Source organism: Eschrichtius robustus, chromosome 4, assembly GCF_028021215.1.
Source record: "Eschrichtius robustus isolate mEscRob2 chromosome 4, mEscRob2.pri, whole genome shotgun sequence".
Classification (NCBI taxonomy): domain Eukaryota; kingdom Metazoa; phylum Chordata; class Mammalia; order Artiodactyla; family Eschrichtiidae; genus Eschrichtius; species Eschrichtius robustus.
The window spans coordinates 116,206,797-116,217,801 of record NC_090827.1 but is presented as its reverse complement, the minus strand read 5'-3'; positions in this window follow the sequence as shown (position 1 = coordinate 116,217,801).

The window sequence follows — 11,005 nt, the reverse complement described above, 5'->3', positions numbered from 1 at the left end:
ATGTTGAAGTATATTCCCTCAATGCCTACCTTCTGGAGAGTATTTTATCATAAATCATTGTTGAATTTTGTCGAAAGCTTGTTCTGCATCTAAAAATTGGTACAGACGATCTTATTTATAAAGCAGAAATAGAGACACAGATGTAGAGAACAAACGTATGAATACTAAGGGGGAAGGGGGTGGGATGAATTGGGAGATTGGGATTGACATATACACACTATTGATACTATGTATAAAATAGATAACTAATGAGGACCTTCTGTATAGTAGAGGGAACTCTACTCAATGCTCTTTGGTGACCTAAATGAGAAGGAAATCCAAAAAAGAGGTGATATATGTATACATATAGCTGATTCACTTTGCTGTACGGTATAAACTAACACAATATTGTAAAGCAACTATACTCCAATAAAAATTAAAAAAAAAAAACTCACAGTCTGAGAAATAAACTTCTGGTAGTGTAATATTATATAGGGAAGTGAACTTGAATGAAACGTAATTTCCTGAGTTGCCAGGGATTATTGTCAGGTTCTCAGTTTCCTGTCTGTTTTCCATCCACTGTGTGATCAGTGTTGTCTCAGTCCGTCCAGGTGGCTAAAATAAAATCCCACAAACTGGGGTCTTACAAACAGAATAAATTTATTTCTCACAGTTCTGGAAGTCTGAGATCAGGGTGCCAGCATGGTTGGGTTCTGGAAGGCAGGGCATCTTCTTCTGGGCTACAGACAGCTGACTCTTTGTTGTGTCCTCATGTGGCAGAAGGGAGCTCTGTGGCGTCCTTGTACGAGGGCACTAATCCCATTCATGAGGGCTCCACCCTCATGACCTAAGCACTTCTCAAAGGTCCCACCTCCTAATACCGTCACATTGAGCATTAGGATTTCAACCTATGAAATTTGGGGGGACACAAATGTTCAGACCATAGCAAGTGGCTTAGAGGCTGCGTGGCTTCCTCTAGGTATTTCCCACCTCTTGTTTCTGGATGGGACTTTAAAGTTTTCAAAGTATTTCCTTGTGTGTGCTCTTGTTTGAGTCTCCCGACAAACATACCAGGGATAAAGAAGAGGATAGCATTTTACAGATCAGGAAACTGAAGTTTTACGCATCTGCTCAAGGTCACAGAGCTGGGGTGAAGGGCAGAGGGTGGCTTTACTCCTACCTCCCTGCTCCCCATGGAATGGAAAGAACACCGCATATACCTCCATATTACCCCAGATTCCACCTGCTGGTGCCTGGACATCAACCCAGAGGTGCCCCCACAGTAAAATCAAAAAATTAAGTTCAGGGATCCAAAATATGAACTGGGAAGACTTGGGGGCTTATCTTCGGAGTGAATGTAAAGAAACAAAATCATTAAGCTATTGTTTGGTTCTGTTGCGTTCATAACAGTTTTAGGGACCACTTTAGGAAGAAGCATGCTATGGGTGCTTTGTGGGACACTAGAAATAGCTGTTGCTACTGAGAGGAAAGAGGCTAAACATGTATTGAGTATCTATTCTGTGTCAGGCTAGAAGCTTTCCAGATAGTGCCTGAAAACCCAGGATAATATAATATCCTTAAAAATATGCCCAGTGCCTAACCAAGCCTGGCATAGCAGCTACTAAGAAACATTTTAAATAACGATTTTTTCCCTGCTTCTAAAAATTGATATATGTTTATTTCAGTAAGTTTGGAAAATACAAAAAATAAAGAAACAAAAACACATGGAATCCCACCATTAAGAGAAGTTCACTTTCAACATTTTGACGTTCGTCCTTATGCAGCCAGACTTTTTTCAACTTGAGATCATATTGTGTATGGTATTTACTAGTATCTCCCATTCAACCTTGCACTGTCATCATATTATTTTATTGGGGCAGGAGAGCGTGTTGGTTAAGATTGTGGATTCTGGAGCTAGCCTCTCAGGCCACTTACTAGCTGTGGGTAAATTGACTTAATCCCTCTGTTCCTCCATTGCCTCAAATGAAAAGCAGTAAGCATAGCACCTATCTTATATATCTGTAGGAGGAACTGAACCAAATATGTAATGTGCTTAGAACAGGGATTGGCATACAAGTCCTCACTAAATATTGGATAGTATTATTATTTTGGGTAAAATTATTTAAGCCCCACACACTACTAAATTTATGCTGGGCATTTTCCAAGGCCTTTTTACACATGTTGCTACATTTAATTTGTGTAATGAAGCCAAGAAATCGGTATTGTCTCCCATTTTGCAGATGTTGAAACTGAGACTTGGAGCAGACAAGTCACTCTCCAAGTCGTACAGTGATTGGCACAGGCGAGATTCCAACTGCTTTGGGTCCAATCGGACCCTCAAGCCCCTGGTCTGTTCTCGGACCGCCCCGTGCCCGATCTTAGCTCTGAGCAAACCAGATTGGTGCAATAGATGCTATTATTGATTTGTCTGGCATTGATTGTTGCTGCTTCCTGGGGTGGGGTGTGCAGAAAGGGAGACCTTTTCAGTCCATATGTAACCCACCCTCCATCCCCTATTATTTCAAACCAGCAGCCACTTCTTCTGCAGTTTTCTTAAGCAGCTGGACTGGGATTCCCCCCTGAGCGCCAGCCCCTTACCCAGTGCCTGGCAGATGCCCAGCGCTCCATAAATGTGCACACAATTGAGCTGAAAGCAAGTCTTAAAAAGAAACATTGGTGAACAGGAGGTTCTTGGGATTGAAACCAAAACATAAGAAGGACAAAGAAGGGAAATGGGGTCTTTAGTTTGGAGAAGACTTGGAGGACATCCATCCTCAAGGAGCTGTGGGTGGAAGAAGGTCTCACGGTGAATTGGGGAAAGCCTAGGTCTGGGGTCAGGCCACCCTGGGTCCCAAGCCCTAGGTGACCTTGAGTGAGTGTTCTTATTCCCCTCAGCCTCATCTGTAAGAGGGGGATGGCGCTGTCTACCGCATGATGCTGCTGTGAGGACCCCACGAGAGAATGTGCTCAGAGTGGTTGTATGCGCTAGGCACGTGTTTAGACTTGAAGAGCAGAGGTCTGGTCTACTGTGTTCTAGAAACTGGTATCCTTAATTTCTAGAAGAGTATTGGGCACTCAGCAGGTGTGGTGCATGTTATTGCGTAAATGAATACTCAGTAAACAAATGTGAGTTCTTACTTCCATGTCATTCTATACAGGCCCCAGAGGGAAGTTACGAGGAGGTGGGGAGGGAATGGGGGGTTGCCCGGGGTGGGGGGGAGAATTTCAGGATGAGAGAGAAGTGGTGTGGGCAGTGGCAAAGGATGTAGGAATTGGGGCCAGCTTACCAGAGTTCCAATTCCTACTCCACTACCTGCTTGCTCTGCAGCCTTATGCAAATTGCCTCATCTCTTGGGGCCACAGTCTCCTCATTAGCAATGAGAGTCCTTAACTCATAGCGTTGTTGTAAGAATATAAGAGCTTTAAACCTGTAAAACACTTAGAGCCTGGCACAGAGGAAGCACCCAGTTAACAAAAATCATCATCGTCATCAGAACACTTTATATAATTGGCAGAAGGAAGGCTCATTAGTCAGATATCGGTGAGTAATAAGCCACTCCCAAAGCTTACTGATTAAAACCATTACTGTTTCATTTATTCACCTATACTGGTGAGGAGTTTGGATTGGCTAGACAGGTAGTTTTTTTGCTTATCTCACCTGGGTCATTCATGTGGCCGTGCTCATCAGACAGTTTGACTGCGGTTGGGTAGTCTAAGATGGCCTCAAATCTGGTGGTTGGCTCCAGCCAGCAGTCAGCTGTTCTGTTCAGGTAGGATGCTCATCTCTGCTCCACGAGGCTTCTCACCCTCCAGGAGGCTAGCTCAAGCTTCTGCACCTGGTGGTCTCAAGGCAGCGTTCCGAAAGAGGGAGAGCAGGTGCCTTAAGAGCTTCAGAGGCCCAGACTCAGAAAACCCACAACGGTCACTTCTGCCCCTCTCTATTGCTCCAACCATGTGACAAGGCAGGGGAATCACATTACAAATGCATATGCACACAGAGGAGGGAGAGATTCTTTTGACCAGCTTTGCAAACAGTCCTCCACAGAAGCAGCTAACATTTTTGAGGCCAGGCGCATTGGCTTCCATGCCATTATCCACACAGCAAAATTAGCTTCGAGGACTTCACTACACTAGGAATATTCAAGCCACGTCTGCAGATCCCTTAAAATGACTGAGATGGTGGGATCCAGGCTGCAGACTAGGAGCTGGGAGGAGGGCACTAGGGCTTTTTCTGTCAGTGAGAAATGCAGGATTTGAAGAAAATGCAGAATAGCCAGCTGTGTTACAGATGAGAGGTAAGATTTCTTTTGAGGGGTCAGATGGCAAAGTCATGTTGATTTTGTTGATGAGAAACATGTTAATATCAGCAGAGGTGTGTAGTTCTCCCTAGCATTAAGGAAGAGAGAGGTGCATGGTTTCTGAGGGGCCTGAATTGACAGGGGGAATAGAATGACCTAGCCACAATCTGTCTTGCAGGACCTCTTGGTGAGGTCACTTTCTGATATCCTGGCCACATAGTTCAGGGTACTTTGGACACAACACTTCTTCCACAAGCTCATTGCTCCTGCCTCTGGACTTCTGAAGCCAGCAAGTTCGGGGTTAAAAAATGAGAGGCAGTCCTGGGTAGGATGGAGTTGTTAGCAGACAACCACTCCTGCCAAGAACAATGAGAAAGTCTGTTTTATATAAAATATAAAAGTTATCCATTTAAATCCTCAGGGAGCAGCTGAAACAGTGAGAACTAGAGGGAACCAGGTTCTGGAGAGGGGAGAACCGTGGAGGGCCAGCTGCTGCTTTTTCTCCGGGGTCTTTTGCGACCTGGGGGCAAGGCCATGAGCCCAGGCCTGGTACAGTGGATGCTGCTGCTAGGTACAGAGAGATGCCCACTCATGGGGCCAGACAGACAGAATTAGAGATGGGGGTAGGGGAGTCAAATACCCAGTTCATCTTCTCCTCCAGACATCTGCCAGATTCTAAAGCTGTGCAGGGTGGGGAGTAGATAAACCAATAAGAAAGCCTTTGAACAATAGAGCAGAGTTTTCCATAGTCTGGAGGCTCAGAAGAAAAGGATCCCCATTCAGGCTTTGCCAGGGAAAGGACCCATTGAGCATGCTGCTGGGCTGCTGTAGGTATTTGAGCTCGTGGCTCCCTTGCAGCCATAGGGGAGCTTCCAGCAGGGGGATGACTTTGTGTGTTTCGGAAGACCGTTTTGGACCCAGTGTGGAGAAGGGATTGGAGGGGAGAGAACAGTGGAGACAGGACGGTGTGAGGATGCTGCCTGGTTTTGGACAGTGACTGAGGGGCTGCGTGATGACTGATTTGGTCTATTTCTTTCATGAATCAATAAAGCAGATAAACATGAGCGGACAGAGGAAGGCATGCTACTTGATGAATGGGCCATCTGTCTCAACAGCAAACTTGGGAAGATTAAGGTGAAGCCAAGCTGAAAGAGGCGTCATTTGTCTTAAATGATAAGAAAGAGAAGAAAACTGACATTATATTGTGAAAGGGATTTGACAGGTTTTTACAGTGAGAAAGAAGAATTTGTCTTGATCCGTGTGATATTTAGCAGTATTGAAACTGGGGATAATCTAAATTAAGTTTAAAAAATAAAGCAGTTATCTGAGACTTGGGGATGAATCAGCTCAACTATCTCATTTGTGGAAACTGAGGCCCAGGGAGAAAATGGCTTGTTTAGGGGACCCAGTAAATGGATTACAAAACCCCCCTAATATCTTTTTTACTTGTGGGGACTTGCTCTATTTCCAAGATTATGATTACTTCTTGCAAATGTTCCACGTGTGTTTGAAAATAAAATGTATTTAGTTATTATTAGTTTCAGACTCCTATTTATATCATTGTATCAAGCTTGTTAACTGTGTTCTTCAAATGTGATTTGTCCTGACTGGTGTTCTTGTATGCTTGATCTGTCAAGGTCTGAGGAAGATGTGTTTAAACATCCAACTATTGTGTAGATTTAGCAATTTCTCTTTCTAATTTTCTTAATTTTTGCTTTGTGTATTTTGAGGCTATATTATTCAATGCATTTAAGTCTAATATTTTTCTATCATGCTATCGGTCTTTGTTTTACAATTAGGTAGTGACCCTCTTTATCCTTAATAACATTTTGTGTTTTCAGGTCTATTTTGTTTAATGTTAAATAGCTATACTGAGTTTCTTTTGGTGGTTAGTATTTGCTTGGTACAATTTTTCCTATTCTTTTAAAAGTCAATCTTTCTCTGTCCATATATTTTAGGTGTGTCTCTGGTAACAGCATGTAGCTTTATTTTAGAAATCCAATGGATGATCCCTGATCTCTAATGGAGAGTTTAGTCCATTTATAATTATTATAATAACTGATATATACATTTGATTTCCATCATCTTGTTTTGTGCCTATAATTTACCCTTTCTTTGCTATGATTCTTATTTTTCTTCTTTCTTTCTTTCTCTTTCTTTTTCTCCTTTCTGTAAAACTGATTGTTTTCTTTATTTCACATTTTACCCCAGGTATACATTATATTTCTACTCTTTTAGTGACTACTCTTTAATGTTTCAATGTGCATCCTTGGATTAATATCTCTATCTTCCACCTGTACACAGGATCTTAGAAGACTTTAATTATGATATATCTTTTTGCATCTTTCATATTGTCCAATAATATATTTCCACTCTGTTTTTATACATCTCAAATTAGTCATTATTAGTTTATATAGTCATTACTTGTTTAGATTTACCAATTTCTTTGCCTACCATTCCTTCTTGTATTTTATGTTTTCCTTTTGGGTTCAGTTTAGTTCTCCCAGGAGCCTATTGATTGCTAGCATTTTATCAGCAAGGCATTTTAGCAGTTAACCTTCTCAGTTTTTGCCTGAAAATGTCTTTATTTTGTTTTCACTATTGAGTGATCATTTAGCTGGATATAGAATTCTAGATCCTCAGTTATTTCTTCTTGGTAATATGATGATGTTATTCCATTGCCTTCTGGCTTCTGTCAAAACACCTGCTATTAGTGTAACTGCTGTATATTTTTAGGTAATCTGTCACTTTCTCTCTCTGGTTGCTTTTGGGATCTTCTCTTTCTCTTGGGATTATAAAGTTCTGCTATAAGACGTATTTATTTTTATCTATCCCACTTGGAACTTATAATTCTTGAATCTGAGAATTTATATTTTTCAGTATTTCTGTAAAATTCTGTCATTATATATTTGACTGTTACCCTCCTTCCTTTTTGCTTTCTTTCCTTCTGGAACTCATATTAGTATTGTTGGACTACCTTATTTTTCCTCAGCTCATAACCTCTCTTTCATGTTTTCTAACTCTATCTCTCTAAGTAACATTCTAGTTAATTTCCTCAGATGAATCTTCAAGTTGCTGTATTTTTCTGCAGCAGGAAGTCTCTGTATTCAGACTATTGGGGTTCAAATTTAGACCCTGTGATCTTTCTGTATGTCAGTGTTATCATCTTTAAAGTGGAAGTTACAATAACACCTAACTACCTAAAATTATTTTGAGGTTAAATGAGTCAATATATTAAAAAAACACTCTTAGAGCAGTACCTGACCCATAGTAAGTGCTATATAAAAGTTAGACATTATTTTTAGGATCTACTTTATGGTCTCTATCCAATAGTTCTACTATTTGATGTTCTTGGGGAACTTAACTCTGCTGATTATGTCTTAGGTCTCCATTCATGAAAAAATAGAGTGTTCTTGGGTGTTCTGTAATCTTGGTCTGTGGGGCTTTACTGGTGTGAGTCCTATGTGTCTCAGCTTCAGCCATAACAGTATTATAGGCTCAACGATATCAGGGGCATTACTGGCCCAGGAATTTCTGGAATATCACTGGCCTGTGGGTGTTAGGAATATTAGGAGAATAACAACCAGAGTTTCACTGGCTCAGAAAACCTTTTTCTGTTCATTTACTGACTGGAGTTTTATGGGCCATTTGGATGCTATGAGTTCAACCCCACATTCCCATGAGATACAGGCCTGTGGTCACATGTTCTCAAGGGAGATGTTTTTTCCTCAACTAGAGCTCTGGCTGAGAAAGACAAGCATTCCTGTGATCTTTTGTGCTAAAGGTAGAATTTCTCCATCTGATCGATTCTTTTGCTGAGGGACCATTCCTTCAAGAGTCCTAGCTTATGAGGTGGTCTCAGTTCCAGGGTCATGACTGTCTCTCCATAGTGTTAAATCCCATTCTCCTAATTTACAGAGAACAGCACAGCCTTCCCAGGACAGCATCTTTCATGTAGATTTCCTGGCTTGTGAGTTCAACCCTTCATGTAGAAGATGCTTTAAGTGCTTTATCCAGCAGGAAGTTATCCCATTTGCCATACTGGGGGAGACCAAAGTCTTCCTTGGTCTTCTTCACAACTTCACAACCTCACACCTTGCACGGAGCCCAGATCAAGCTTGGACTCAAGAAATATTTGTCGAGTGGACAGACTGGATGACTGGACACCTAAGAGCCCAGGCCTTGGCCCAGTTCAGAGCCTTGGCCACCACTTGGAACCGCATCTCCATCCGCTCAAGAGTCTGGTCCTAAGCACAGGAGAGCACGCCTGGAAGGAGGACAAGAGGAACTTAATTGGAGGGTATGATATTCTTCCTGAGGTCAGGTAACAAATGTTTCTTGTTCAGCCTGATGCTCTCCCTGCCCCGAGCACAGCAGTAACTGAGGTAGCCACTGCCTTACAGGGCAGTGAATGCATGCATGTCTCGCTGGGCACTCAGAGGTCAGAGTGCACATGATCACCTGGGGGTCTTGTCAACAAGCAGTCAAGGCAGTAGGTATGGGTCTGATTCTGCGTTTCCAGCAAGTTCCAGTGATCACAAATTGATCCTGTGGAAACATGAGAGCAAGAATCCAGTCAAGGCTGGCAATGCGGAGAAGACGTGAGCTCAGGCCTCAGGGTTAAACAAACAGGTCGAATCCGAATCCCGTGTGGCTCTTTCCCCCCATCCCAGATTGTTTCTCACCTCTGTGAGCCTTGGCTCCCTCTTCTGCTAAACGCTTTCCTTATACAGCTGCTGGGTGGAAAAAAATAACAACCTTTAATAACAGCAATCATGAGTCTAGCGCTTCTCTGTGCCAAGCACTGCCTTCAGCATTCATGTGTATTAACTCAGTCATCACAGCAACCGTATACACACACAATTACTAACCCTGTGTTGCAGCTGGGAAAATGAGGCACAGCACTATCACCCAGGGGCACAACTCTGATCACCCAGCCAGAAAGTGGAGGGCTAGATTTGAACCTAGGTGGTCTAGGTCCAAATGCAGGCTATTAAGCCAACACTGCGCTGCCTCCCAGGCTATGAGAAGATGCTTTGCATGGTCTTTGGCCCATAAACATGGTTATACAACAGTGGCCATTAGCATTATTATTATAAATGTATTATTGTTATTACTACTACTATTATTGTTATTGTCATTATTTACAAGTAAATCCTGTTCCCAGGCCCTAGGATCTCATGGCCCGGAACCCCCAGATCCACATATGTAAGGAACGCTTGCTTCTCCCAGCCTGGCTGCAGAAGTGACATATGAGATGAGGATGAGGATAGAATTGGGGAGGTTGGGTGGCAGAGATGTGGCAGGTGATCTGAAGCTAAGGCATGGGCAAGGCATGTGCCAGTGATCGGTGTGGCTGGGAAGAGCATTCGCAGAGGAGCAGCAGGACACAGAGCAGAGGCTGATTGGACCAGATCGCAGAGGACACTGGAGGCCAGACAAGGCAGAGAGGAATTCTCCTGTAGGAAATGAAGAGCTGAGAAAGTCCTTGTGTAGGAGAGTGGCAAATGATTTTTTTTTTTTAAGTTCAATTCTGTGTTGAGTTTTCCCATAAAAGGAAACTTGCTGAAATTTTTGAATTGATGATATTTGGACAGAAAGATAATAAAGACGGTGGTGGAGTGGAAAGGATCAATGCGTTTGAATGATGCCTGATTTTTAAGAATAGCAGCTGACACTTCCTGTGTGCTCACTAGGTGCCAGGCCTTCATTACTATTTAGTCTTTTAATCTTCACAGCCACCCTGTGGAGTCCTGCGCTTTATTTAATTTAAAAAAATTTTTTTAATTGAAGTACAGTTGATTTACAATGTTGTGTTAATTACTGCTATACAGCAAAGCGATTCAGTCCTACATATATATACATTCTTTTTTTAATATTCTTTTCCATTATGGTTTAGCATAGGATATTGAATATAGTTCTCTGTGCTATACAGTAGGCCTTGTTGTTTATCCATTCCATATATAAAAGCTTACATCTGCTAACCCAAACTCCCACTCCATCTCTCTCTTATCCCCCTCCCCCTTAGCAACCACCAGTCTGTTCTCTATGTCCCTGAGTCTGTTTCTGTTTCATAGATAGGTTCTCTTGTGTCATATTTTAGATTCCACATATAAGTGATATCATATGATATTTGTCTTTCTGACTCACTTCACTTAGTATGATAATCTTTAGATCCATCCATGTTGCTGCAAGTGGCATTATTTCATGCTTTTTTATGGCTGAGTAATATTCCATGTATATATGTACCACATCTTCTTTATCCATTCAGCTGTTGATGGACATTTAGGTTGTTTCCACGTCTTGCCTGTTGCGAAGAGTGCTGCTATGAACATAGGGGTGCACGTATCTTTTGAATTATAGTTTTGTCTGGATATATGCCCAGGAGTGGGATTGCTGGATCATATGGTAATTCTGTTTTTAGTTTTCTGAGGAACTTCCATACTGTTTTCCAGAGTGGCTGCACCAACTTACATTCCCATCAACAGTGTAGGAGGGTTCCCGTTTCTCCACACCCTCTCCAGCATTTGTCATTTGTAGACTTTTGCTTGATTATCCCTTCTTACAGTTGAGGAAACTGAGGCATGGAGCGGTTAAGTGGTGGCTCAGGTGGTGAGGGGTTGATTCTGGAGTCCACTTTCAACCCGTATACCACCTCACCTCTCCAGTTTTAAAAGAAAGAGGGGGAGGCGGGCCTGGCTCCCTGTCCTCGCTGCTCCCCCTTTCTC